The sequence below is a fragment of the Syngnathus typhle genome, linkage group LG11 (genome assembly GCF_033458585.1).
Source record: "Syngnathus typhle isolate RoL2023-S1 ecotype Sweden linkage group LG11, RoL_Styp_1.0, whole genome shotgun sequence".
Lineage (NCBI taxonomy): Eukaryota > Metazoa > Chordata > Actinopteri > Syngnathiformes > Syngnathidae > Syngnathus > Syngnathus typhle.
Window position 1 is genome coordinate 14,009,944 of NC_083748.1, and position 13,656 is coordinate 14,023,599.

The following is a 13,656-nucleotide window of genomic DNA, read 5'->3' on the forward strand; positions in this document are numbered from 1 at the left end:
GCTCTAACCCTAGCTCTAACCCTAACCCTTGCTCCAGCTCTAACCCTAGCTCTAACCCCTACCTTAACCCTAGCTCTAACCCTAACCCTAGCCCCAGCTCTAGCCCGAACACTAGCTCTAAACCTAACCTTAGCTCTAAACCCAACCCTAAGCTTCAGGGAGGTGGATGGTTATATGGGGCAGTACCCGAGCCACTAGTGTTGCAAATTTATTTTTTCGGCCCCACCCAGATTCAAACCCGTGTCGCTGGGGTGAGAGCCCAGAGGACGAACCACTACACACTACAGAAGCCTCGATCACATGGGCATGGGTCAAATGCAGGGCATAATAATTTTTTTAGGCCCCACCAAAATTCAAACCCGTGTTGCTGGGGGTGAGAGCCCAGAGGACCAACAACTCCACTAAGGAAGCCTGGCTCGCTCACAATGCCCGGAATAAATATGGTTTTATGGAGTAACTCATAAGCGAATGGTCAACCTTTATTTACGCCAGGGAAAAATCATGGCCAAAGCTTAATTGAAAGGGAAAAGCCTCACCCCCACTTTCTGTTTGATCTGTGATGTCACGCGGACACTCCTTTAGGTACGCCGCCATTGTCAAGCGTACCTAAAAACACAGTTCATTAGAGAAAAATGATGGCCAAAGCTGAACTGAAAGTGAAAAGTGCCACACCCGCCCTCACCTGTTGCTGTAACGTCACACAGTTAACCAAATGTCAAATTTTTGTTATTTTAAAAACTACAAGTGTTATAAAATCAAGATTGCCCAAAGAGAAGCATAATCTCCCCGTTGTTGCATCCCTTCATGTAATAAAGTTTGCCGTGCATTAAAGAAGTGTTGTCGACATTCTGACTTATATAGTTCACGCCAGGAGGGACTAGGAGTAGCCCTCGGCCTTGTTTTATAAATAGCTCAGCGGCCAGCGGGATGGGGCCATCAGCGGCTTTTAGGCTCAGGTAAATAATAAAGAGTCACAAGCAGGAATTCAATGCGGTCTACGCTGACACCGCCAATGGCCGAGGAACCCAAAATAAATACATTCCATTGATTTGCTGTCCAGAAGAATGAAGGATAAAGCGGGCGGGCGGATGCATCTTTCGGGACTGAGTCACTTGCCGCCGTCCGGGGAATTCACAATGGTTTCTGGCAAAATAAAATGAAAGCAAATAAAAGAAAATCTAGAACGCAAAGTATTTGAAAGCAACACAAGAGATCCTATGGATCATTGCAGCCGGGATGTTTCCATTATGGAGAAATAAATGCTGTCACTGTAGAAGAAGATCAAGACAATTGCCAATGAAATAAGCATTATTATTATCGTTATTATTATTATTATTATCGTTATTATCGTTATTATTATTATTATTATTATTATTATCGTTATTATTATTATTATTATTATTATTATTATTATTATTATTATTATTATTATTATTATTATTATTATTATTATTATTATTATTATTATTATATATAAGCCTGACCTACCTCTCGAAAGTACTCCGGGCCGCATTCGAAGCCCCTAAAGTTGCATTCCAGCAGAATGTCTTCAATGCGGTGCCGGGTGCGGTTATAGAATTCGTCGATGGTGAAGCGAGAGCCCGGCGGGCGCTCGGGCTCCGGGGCCAGCGGGAACCCTGGCGCCATGCCTTCGTCAAAGCCCAGCAGAGGGGCCATGAAGATCAAGTCGCTGTAGCTCATCTGCGACTTGCGCACAAAGTTGTAATTGCACAAAGTGACTGCTGGGAAGGTCATGTTTGGGGCCACCTTCTCGTCCAGCATGGTGATGTGGTCGTACTGGAGGTAGTAGATGATCCGGTCGGCTACCTGGAACAAGAAGGCGGACAGCGCCAAAGTGAAGACGGCTGCCCACAAACTCTGCCGGACACCAAAGGTCTTGCTCTCCACAAACACGTGGTTGGCTCCGTGGAGCGAGCAGCCGTCGAAGAACGTCGCCAGGTCGTCCACCTTGCCCGAGCCGTCGTCCTCTTCTTCGCTGTCGTCCAGCCCGCTACAGCCGTCCAGGTAGTCCCGAGAGTCTCCGTAATCCCTCTTCTTCACCCTTTTGTAATGATCGTCAAATCCTTCTTTGCTGAAACCTTTGTCTTCGTCCTCGCCGGAGAAGGAGATGGTGCACGTGATCCTCATCGGCATTGTGAATCGGAGAATTGACAATGTCTTTGAATGTCAAACTAGGAAAGGGCTCAGATCTTCTCGATCCCAAGCAGGCGCAGCTTCTACAACCATAAGCAGGTAAAAGTGAGCATCAGCGCTTCATCAGCCACCCCTCACTTCAAGTGCAAACTGAGACGGAGATGCTTTGCCCTTGGGTCCCTCCATCCCTTGAAACAAGTTGGGAAGAGATGAAGACCAAGGAGAGGGAGGAGGGAAGAATCGCTATGAGGACACCCAATACTCCCACAGGGGATGGGGGCAGGTCACCATGGAGGGCAGAGTTTCACCCATTACTGGAAGAAAAAAAAAAAAAATGCACTGTCTGTTCGAGAAAGGCAGCCGGTGTTCAGTAACAAAACAGCAAGCTAATGTAGAGAGGAAACTCCAGCTCCAGATGTTACTTCAAGTGGTCACATCCAAGCGAAAAACTACAACACTATTTTTACATTCTCTTTTAATTTCTCTAAAGTGCTGTATTTTTTTTAGTTTTTTTATAGTCATGTCATTTTTTCCTTATTAAAATAAATTGACATTTCAATGAATTTTGATATGCTAAATTATTATTTTTTTGCTGGTAGGCTACAGGTAAAGAATGCCGAGGCCTTTCACCGAAGCAATGGATTTCAAGGTTGGGACGATGACGGCATGATCTATCGCACCTCCGGGAAAGAGAAACGTGAGCGTCCACAAGAAGGAAGCGTCAGATTTGTAAGCAACCTCATGAGGAGAGAAATTGAAGGAATGAAATCAAGGCCTCCATTTGTTCATTATGAGCGCTCTAATGACTCATTTTGCCAACACAATGGCCCGTTTCAATCACATCAAGCGAAATCAAATCCAAGCAGTGGCCCAGGGGGGAAGAGAAAGAAACACCTCAAATGGATCTTAATCCAAGATGGACGCACATGCAGCTGGCGATATGAAAAGCAAACGCAAAATCCATCTGTATTGATCTGCGCCTCCATTAGAGCCACAGCGGCTTACTTTCAGAAACATGATGGTGCCATGAGATACAACTTTACAAGCATGGCTCATCTCGCTAGGAAGCTCTTGACTCCAAGTTGATCCCACGGAGGGAGAAGAAGCCGCAGTGACGGTAAATGGTGGCATTCAAGAAAAAATGGAAGATTAACAAGCAAACAACAAGAGATTTGTGTACTTGAACGAGGGATGTCCAGGAAATATCGGGCTTTGCTTTTCTACTTTGTCAGCTGGGCTTTGAAATGCAGAATCAGAATCAAGTTGGTGCATGCCAAACAGGGAATTTGACCTCAGCCTCTGTACAACATTGAAGTCATTCTATTTAAAATACCTAATTGAATGACCTTTTTTCATAATATTAAGTGACTAATACTAGTAGCACGTTCGTATTTTCCCAGCCCTGGCCAATTGCCCTAAGCCTTAACTTAAATCCTAATCCTTCCCTTACTTAAAGCCTGAATTTCTTAACCCCACCCGCAAAATCTACCAGACCGTAACCTAAAACTATTTTTCTCTTTTTTAATGACAAGCTACCACATCCTGTGTTTTATAATCATGGTCCAATTTCTTTCCACTAGGAGGCAGCAGTAGTTCAGAATTGCAAGGGTCAAAATCTGACGTGACCACATCTTGATGTGCAAAAAGACTTGAAATGATGTCAACAGCAGTTGGCATGTTCATTTTGACAGGACTGTTCTATTTGACATATTGGTTTGGTTGTGTTGCGAAACCGAGACACACTTATTGGTCATTGTGAAGTTTACGCATGACGGACGCATTTGTCCTGCAGATACCTTTGCCATGAGAAAAAGTGTGTTTTCTTCTTTTATACTGTAGTCAGAAACGAACCTTTTTTAAAGAAAGAAGAGTCTATTCTTTCTTTTATTGCAGGTCCTGAAAATTCTGTCAAAATGTTCAAAAATTGCAGGGCATATGGGGAAATCTACTTTAAATATCTGGTAATTCACGATTAAAGAATTTAGATATCGTTTTGACGTGAATCTAGCCTTTTATTGGGAAATCCAGATTTCAATCCAACAATTGATGTCTTTCTTGGTGTATCATTTCAAGTCGAAAGATGGCAGTGTTGCCATTTCAAAATCACAAGGCGCTGAACACACCCCATGTGCATCTTCCCCCCCCCCCCAACCCCGAGGTGAGATTTCTGCAAGGCCACTCACTCACTCATTTGGCCATGGTTAGACACAATGGAGCGCAGATGAAGGGAAAGCTTCAACCCTTCTCTTTCAAGTCCCTTTGCTCGCAGCCAGGATCAAGCTGCCGTTGCCATGGTTACATCCCAGCTGCCAGCGCAAGAGAGGCAGAGGATGCGAGCGACTCATTACCGCGCCTCCGACGGCTCCGGACAACACATAATAAAGATCGGCAAACAGCTACGGTATTGCTCGCTTCGAGGCGATCGATAGCTCATGCTCGGAGATGATTACGGCTTGGGCGCTGGATGGATGAATATGACACGAGTAAACAAGCACACAGATGCAGTGGAGGAAGGAAAACAAGTCACATGCAGCCCTCGCCTTCCTACAAATGGCACAGCCAGCCAGCCAAAAAAAACAAAAAAAAACCTACAAGTACAGAGAAGCTTCAAGATAAAGCCGATTGGAGGGGAACATGTCACGGGCGGAAAAAACAGGGAATTGGCCTCCAAGCTGGGATCGCCACGCACAGGCGAGAGACACACAGAGAGAGAGAGAACACCACTTATAGTCGCATTGGGAGAACAAACACTTGAGAAAAAGGAGCAGATGCTGGCCAATGCTCTTCATCTTAGAGGAGCTTGCCACCCCCCCAAAAAAAACATCAACAGCGTGAAGGCCAAATTGAAGAACGAGTACACAAATGGTAAAGCAGACTGCAAAAAGCTTGGCAGGTTCACGTCGCCCGTCGAGTGAGTATGCATCGTTCCAAATATGTTTACTTCAGTTTCGTTTTTTGTGCAACGGTCTACCCAACGCTCTGCCGACGAATCAAACAAAACTACCGACTTAAAAATGAACAAGAATTAGTTTTGGAGGTCATCGGTGGCTTTTCAAATTTACAGCGTCGCGGGAAATTCAGGAGACAAAGCACTCCCCTGCCCCTTTTAGTAATTGGTGCTCAGCCCAATGCCCCAAAATCATCCGCTGTTATTATTGCTCAATTTCAGACCCTCTTCTGCTTGTTGGCTGTGCTAATGATTTGGAAGACATCACAATCAAAATCTAACCCACACGCAGCAAAAACTCAAAAGTGCCAGACTAAGCGGCCATTTCTTCAATGTTAACTAGAAAGAGTCAGAGAGCCTGTAAACACAATGAATCGAGTTAATCCTCATTACAGCCGGCGTAGGAATAAAGTGGCTGCCGAGAAAACGTTTTTTTAAGTCCCTTAAACTGCGCTTGTCGACCATCACTTTGTTGAACAACAGCTTCATGGCTTTTTTTTGGAAGTTGGGACGCTAGCTCATTCAATACATTCAAAAAGAGGTCAGAGAACGCTCAATCGAAAAATCATATTTTAACCATGCATTTCTCAATGCAATTACAATTGGCATGTAATCTTCTTTCATCATGCTGCTCGCATTTTGCCACGAGACCAAGACTATTGATCAACACTGAATGAACACATTTATATTATATGTACACCAGTGACTATTCTACCAAGCTTGATTATTTTAGTTTTTGGGGGCAAGGAAATGGAGAAAAGTATAAATAAATAAATGAAAATATTTGGGGTATACATTTTTTTTGTCATTGCTTCAGTCCAGGCCAATGCTAGTCAATAAAAGGATTGTCCTAAAGTTGTGGCCTGCTCCAAAAACAGGACAGCAAAGGTTTTTAAAGGCCGCCGCCTTTTCGCCCATTCCCGAAAGGCTGCTAAAGTGTCGCCGTGCTCATCTGCTGCTGCTGCTGCTGATGATGCGCAGCCGGGGGCGATGCTTTCACTTCCAACAAGACCGACCAGCGACAGAGAAGTCAGCAGCGGCGTTAACGTCACTGGAGGTTAACGCCATTCGAGGACGCTCGCCGGAGACGCAGCGACGAGAGGCCCTGATGTCAAAAGTCTCTAATGTGAGCGGATCTCCGCTCGCGCCTCGCTGACGGATGTTCTGATTGCTTCTGAGGGCCAGCAGCAGTTCATTTGTCAATGTGATTATCGCTGGGGCCGATCCATGACAGACTGGTCGCCTCTCTCTTTTTTCATTTGACGGGGCCCGGCCAGCCTTCCCCGCCAAGCCCCTGGTCATTCTCTGGAGCTCTCTTCCACCTCCGTTTTGATATACATGGCTGAGATATGTAAACATTCACATACTGTAAAATATTGCTTAAGAGGCAATGGAGCTCAAATGACACAATCTCTGTACAAAGAAGACAAAATGCGCTGGTTTGAATTTCTTTTCCCAGAAAACTACAGACGAATCATTCCGTGACATCTTTCTTTTTTCCAGCCACGCTCTCGATATGATCATTTTTTCACGGAGAGAGATATTATGAATTCAGCTGCAAAGTCTGGGCCTTTTTTATGATGGCTCCAAGTCATTAATTTTGCACCACTCTAAAATAAGAGCAGGCTCGCGGAATTGAGACAACTTGTCGTCACAAAAGCACAAGTGCTCTGTTGGTGATTTAAAGGCAGCCATGCGGTCGGCCGGTCGGGCGGTCGGTCGGTCGCTCTCAGCAAGCGCTTGCTTGGGGAATTTAAGCGACACCTCTGTCCCTAACAAATCTGCTTGATGCCGTCACTACAAGGCACTAATGAAAACGACGGAGAATTTCACATTCTGGTGTCCCCCCCAAAGATAAAAAAATCCAATCATTTTTGTTTGACTAGGAACCAGACACGAAATTGAACAGAAAGTCAGCCATTTTGCTTTGATGGAGCCAATTTCCGGTGCTCCTAATTTGTTGAAATCCTTCTGGGGAGTTGGCGTGAAAGGTACGCAATTGCAAGCAGGCCATGTGCAACTTCCTGATCATTCAACCTTAATGGGAAAGCTTGTTTTGATCAAACAAAAAGAGACAAGTGTCTTTCATGCTGTTTTGTCGCAGCGAATTCGCCAGACTGCTTTTCCCATAACGTTGCGAGAGCGCCGCTTCCCTTCATGGATCTTTAACGAGCTCGGGAGGAGTTCGGCGATTGAAGACGAGCCATCGACGTGTGAAGATTGCGGCGCCGACGTGAGATTTACCATCGGCTCGTCCCGCAACGAGGACCTGGCTGCTGATGAAACAAGGCCAAATTGATAAAGACTTGCCGCTTCCCATGCTTACTTCAGTAAAAAAAAATGGACGGTTGATTTAGGGCATGTCTCGCTGGAGGAAATGAATAAGCATGAGGAGACGTGGGGGAACGTGGCGGCGTGTGTCGTGCACGCCAAAGATGGCCAAAGTTAAGTTGATAGGCCTGCTCACCAAGTGAGGGAAGGGAAGGGAAGGGAAGGGAAGGGAAGGGAAGGGAAGGGAAGGGAAGGGAAGGGAAGGGAAGGGAAGGGAAGGGAAGGGAAGGGAAGGGAAGGGAAGGGAAGGGAAGGGAAGGGAAGGGAAGGGAAGGGAAGGGAAGGGAAGGGAAGGGAAGGGAAGGGAAGGGAAGGGAAGGGAAGGGAAGGGAAGGGAAGGGAAGGGAAGGGAAGGGAAGGGAAGGGAAGGGAAGGGAAGGGAAGGGAAGGGAAGGGAAGGGAAGGGAAGGGAAGGGAAGGGAAGGGAAGGGAAGGGAAGGGAAGGGAAGGGAAGGGAAGGGAAGGGAAGGGAAGGGAAGGGAAGGGAAGGGAAGGGAAGGGAAGGGAAGGGAAGGGAAGGGAAGGGAAGGGAAGGGAAGGGAAGGGAAGGGAAGGGAAGGGAAGGGAAGGGAAGGGAAGGGAAGGGAAGGGAAGGGAAGGGAAGGGAAGGGAAGGGAAGGGAAGGGAAGGGAAGGGAAGGGAAGGGAAGGGAAGGGAAGGGAAGGGAAGGGAAGGGAAGGGAAGGGAAGGGAAGGGAAGGGAAGGGAAGGGAAGGGAAGGGAAGGGAAGGGAAGGGAAGGGAAGGGAAGGGAAGGGAAGGGAAGGGAAGGGAAGGGAAGGGAAGGGAAGGGAAGGGAAGGGAAGGGAAGGGAAGGGAAGGGAAGGGAAGGGAAGGGAAGGGAAGGGAAGGGAAGGGAAGCCCTCATCATTGCCGACTTCATTCTGCCTTTCTTCTCTTTTTGCTGCACCTAACCCAGGGGAGTGGGAGAGGAGAAAAAACAATCTCAAAGATTATTTTCTGATTCGGGCTGGATTTACATGCCATGGTTCAAGTGATGATTGCCATATTTTGCAAGATCTTCGCCTCTACTTAGGTAGGGTGTGATTACGTTTGCCAACGTAAAAGAATTGGGCCACTTGGATCTGCGGTGAAAATGTAAACTTGCACTCACAGATTCTCCATGGAGACACATGGCGGCTTTCAAAAGGCTTCGCTGGGATTTACGGGCAAGTTTGTGTATTAGGAGGAGCAAAGCCAAGCGAGCGTGTGCGTCAACAAGAAGCACTCATTAAAGTCAAGCCCAAGGATGCGGGTTGCGGGTGGCTGACAGCTTAAAGTGCTCGCTCGCTCGCGTGAACGTGTGCCCAATTTACACGCCGCATGATATTTACATCATTGAGATTCCTCAGCGAGAACACGGCGCCATCTCCTCTTATCTGGCTGATAACACAAGACGCTCTTCTTCTTCAAGCACAACTTCTTGTTTATTTCTCTCTCTCTCTCTCATAGGCTGCCTCAAGAGTAAGCTCCTTATTTTTCAAGCCGTGATGAATAATGGATCTGACAGCCTAAATTTGGTTATATGCCTGGATTTTATGACATGAATATCACTGACAGAGGGGCTTGCTGAGCTCAGTATTAACAGCAGCCAGGTCTTGTGTAAACCTTTCATACATGTCCACTCGCACTGCGGGGTTGCGGATTTCGACAAAATCTTTTGCACCCGCTGTCGGCCTTAGCAATGCAGCTTTGGTATAATACTGCTGGATATAATTGGGTGAGTGTTTCTAGTATTTGAGAGGCTCTTAGCAAGAGTCCCCTCATTCATGGGCTGCACTCGTGTAGTTTGGTGACAGAGACTCACTGTGCTTCACTTTTCAACTAAATGTACTGACATTTGGAGGACTTCAGAAGGCTTCTTAAAATATCAATAACAATTTTATGAACCTGGTTTCCAAAATGGTGCCTTTTTGAGTCATATAAACAAGCTCGTAATCGGCACCAAAAGTTGACGTTTACCTGCTCATTTTTGTTTTCATCTTTTTCAATTTCGAAAACGGTGCTATTCTCAAATTCACAACAATCCAATACTGTCTGATGCAGGGATGGATATCGGTTTCACATGACGGGAAAGATCCATCTCAATGCTCTCCTCGATTTCGTTCAGAATAATCGCCAAAAGATATCCAGTACAGTCGGTGATCGTTACAAACGGATCGACAGAAACCTAGTGTGATTTCGGCCTCGACTGCGGTCATCTGTGACTTTTTCCACAAAGAAATTGTAGATTGTCTTAATATATGGAAAGAAAATCTGATGTTTTCACTGCGTCAGAGGTGTCCACGTCTATGCATTCCTTGCTTGATAAAAAAAAGAAAGTACCGGGTGCAAATGAATGGATGCAACCTTCCTTTGTATGCACTTTTCTATTTGTAACTGAACACATGTCCATGTGCTTGTCCTTTTTGATGCTGCCTGGTTATGCTTTGTACTCAGAGGCGGGCAGGCTGGTCGGGGGGGGGGGGCTTTTTTACTGAGGTTCATTAGGACTGTGCAGATCTATAGAGAGAGAAAGAGCAAGAGAGCTGCTACAGCAGGGAAGAAATATGAAAAATCCCCTTAATGAAAAAGTGAGCAGACATCTTGAAGGCGGCATGAATCCCAAAAGTCAATGACGCCTCAGCTCCTGTAGATACAAAAGCGGCTTTTGCCTCAGATGACATCTCCTCAAACATCAATTCCCGTAAAGTACATCCTTGGTCAAATCAACACTTTTAATGGCGGTGGAACAGAAAAAATGACGATTGACCCGCAACCTGGCGAGGATCCGAAACCAGGTTTGTAAAATGTCAGCAAAAAGTCATGCAATACTTGAATGCTGAATAAAACATGCATGAATATCCGATTGGGTCACCGCTCTTTCACAGACGCCAGTGGAGATTAGCATTTAATGTTAGATTTCCTATTAGCGCTGCCATTACCGAGAGCCGCACGCGACGTGCCAGCTTGGCACCCATTGGACTTTTGACTAATTAAGCTTCAAAATGGAAGACAAACAGGTTGATTTTCAACACAAATCGTTCCAAGAAATAAACACTTGCTCACAATCTTTATGCAGCAGTGTCCAAAGTCTGGCTAAACTGTCTATGTTTACTTACATCTCACATTTCGGATTATCTCTTATGGCGCTGACCTTTATACATGGTAAATATTACTATGAATATATGGCTGCTATTTTGACTACTGTATTACTTATTGTTACTCTTTCATCTGTTCTATTTTGTTTTGTTTTTTTGCGGAAGAGACTCAGGAGTGTAATTGATATTCCACACATGACGGCGAGGCTCTTCCGAAAGACAGACGGAGGTGGGGAGGGGAAGGGAGGGGAGGGGAGGGGGTGGGCAGCGTTCACGCAAGAGGAAAAAAAGAGAAATGTAAGTCAACTTCAGTAATGACCATAAACATATCAATCATCACAGGAATGGAGGCCGCTTTGAACCGGGTGACTGAGTGTGAGTGATGAAGCGAGGGATAGTGGCGCTGGGAGGAGTGGGAGAATAAAAGCAAGCAAGCAAGCATGCATGAGCTCTCAAGTAGTGCCTGCCACTGCAGGGTGTCTGGCTTTTATATCAGCACACGCTGACTCGTGCGGGAGCTTTGACCCTCAATGGCGCACCAATGCATTACGTCTTCTCGCCACTTGACAGCAGCACCAAGGTGAGGATGGGTGTTCCGACGAGGAACTTGATGATGGTGGCGGCATAATAACAGCTCCAAATCAATTCCACCGGACATATTGTGATCACTGAATAGTAGTCATCAGTAACTCAACACTTAAGGGGATGACTCCAGCAGAATTATATCCCGACACATGTGGTCATGGTCAGAAGTTGGTAGTCATTCCCTGCGCTCTATTTTATCTGGACGGTTTATCGGCAGTAACGTACACTGCTGTTACATACTTCTCAATGTTTGCAAACAGGTAGGCGTTGAAAAATGGATCGCCAACCTTGTCTGTGGCACGACGGTTGGAAGATGAATGGGTGGTCTTCATAAGTACAAGACTGGATAACGGTTATCAATACGCATATGCCTAACTTGCAGAATCAACGCTAATTACTAATTAACCTTCACAAAATATCAATAAACGAACAACTTGATGAAGCCATAACGCAACCCTCCAATTTAAAAGAGATGATCAATAACCACAAAGCATGTACAAAACATGATGATGCGAAGACAACACGATTCAATGGACTGAACGGTCATTACGACGTTGATTCATGTTTGCAAATGACCCGCTGTCAATATCCTTCAATCGACTTCAATGTCGTTGGACTGCTGACCGTTCACGTACACCCGACGAGCCAATCGGCCAGCCGGCTGACCGACAGCAAATCAATCCTGATTACTGTGGCTTAACAAAGATCAACGAGGGTTAATGGTGGCGGTGACTTTGTACCCATCCACGTGGGACAACAAGGACACGCTAAACTGTTTCCCCCTCACTCTCCAGAGCAAGTGAAATAAAAAAAATAAAAATAAAAAAAATAAAAATAAAAAGTCATTTTGCAGGAGGTGAATGAGAGCACCGAGTTGTGGTTTCTTCTCCATGGCCATTCCTTCTCATCTTCACTGACATCCCTATTTCCAGCCACACCTCGGGGATGTAGCGGCCTACTCTGATGGAGATGGAGCTACTCCAAGGACATCTTCCTTCTTCCAACTTCTTGAGTAGAGCCCTAATGGTCAAGCCATCTCTCTCAGTTGTTGTTGTATTTAATAGCAAGAGCCCCGTGGCTACGTTTCCTCATTAAGAAGCTAGTGGAGTAGCACGCCGGTGCTACCAATACGTCTCCATTTAGTCGTGCGCCTGCAAGGCTTTCCGCTTGCCCGCGTCTCTTTTTTTTTCCTTTCAGCTCCACTTGACTAGATTTGGTGCGCAAACACAAAGTGCCGAGTAGATGGAAGCTCCGTGGCTAAATTTGTTCTGTTGTCATTCAGTCCGTGCGGCATTTCCAATAATAAGCACAGCCAAACCAATCCAGACATCAGTGGCGGCATCGGGATAACAATGGGGACTTGGCACACAACTCCCATGACAACAAGATACTCGGCAAGTGTCAACAAAGTGCTTGGATGCAAAGCATGTGCCAACCCAAATTCAGCGGAACTAAGACAAACTGAACAAAAGTTTGCACTAATAAAAGCTGACTTGAGTTTATGCATACAACATTCATTTGAGGTCGGCAAAACAGACCTGCCAGCTTTATGCTTAAAATACTCAGAATGAACACTGTCAAATGGTGTCAACGTAAAGGGGATATCCATTATAATTTGAGATTCACAATTGTGCGCTATCCTACAGCTGATTATTTCTCCATATACATACTTACTAAGTGTGAGGGGGAGAGAAAGACACAAAACTATAAAGGCAACATTTTCCGTGATCAAACTTCAAGCCAAGAAAGTTGGCGCGGCTTCATGCAACCAACAGATGTTTTTTTTCTCCAAAAATATCGAATTTTCTGGAATGTTGAGACCGATGTTATGATGCCTGTCTCGAGAGACAGATCCTCCAGATTGCTTTATGGCGTTATGCAAATGAGCCTGTGTGCTACTTCCCTCAGCCATGATTAAAGGAAGCGTTAGATCACACACAGGTCTGCTTGTGTCTTATTAAAGTTGACACCCAGGACAGAAGAAGACTGCTGCTGCTGCTGCTGCTGCTGCTGCTGCTGGTTTCTCTAAAGTCTTTTTGGTTGCTGAGCACAGTGGAAAGCACCTCATGAAAATGATGCATTTACAAGCTTTCTTTGATATGCTCCGTTGGGAGGGGAGCCTCGTTAGCACAAGTCATCATGCATGCACTGAATGTCCTGCAGGCAAGCAGCTCACCTTTTCGGGGGGAAAATTAGCGCTGTACAACGTAATTAACCTTAACCGTCCTCCTTAAAGCAGACTATATTTCAAAACAGGGTTAATGGCTCATTTTCCACTATACTCACACAATTGCCAGACACCAAATCCACGCCGGTTCTCATAAAAGAAGAAAAGAGAGAGGGCCAATTAAGCGCTAAAATATGCTGTACGACCAAATGCCAAAACTGTCACTGACTGTGGCAGTGCACTCATTAAAGTAACATTTGACAGAGTTGTGAAACTTCTGACCGAGCGCACCGCACACGTGACGTATCCAGCGTTCATTGCCAGGCTTTTAGGTCAAATTACATTGCCGCCCGTCACAGGCTCAGACTGTTTTAGCAGCCCATAAGATAGGTAA

At 45.7% G+C, this 13,656-nt stretch overlaps 1 protein-coding gene across 2 annotated transcripts in view; it reads right to left on the reverse strand.

Annotated features, from left to right (window-relative positions):
• The window catches only part of asic1b (acid-sensing (proton-gated) ion channel 1b), a 77,201-nt gene that overhangs the window by 28,031 nt on the left and 35,514 nt on the right, over positions 1 to 13,656 (reverse strand). The gene's annotated exons all lie outside the window — the stretch shown is intronic.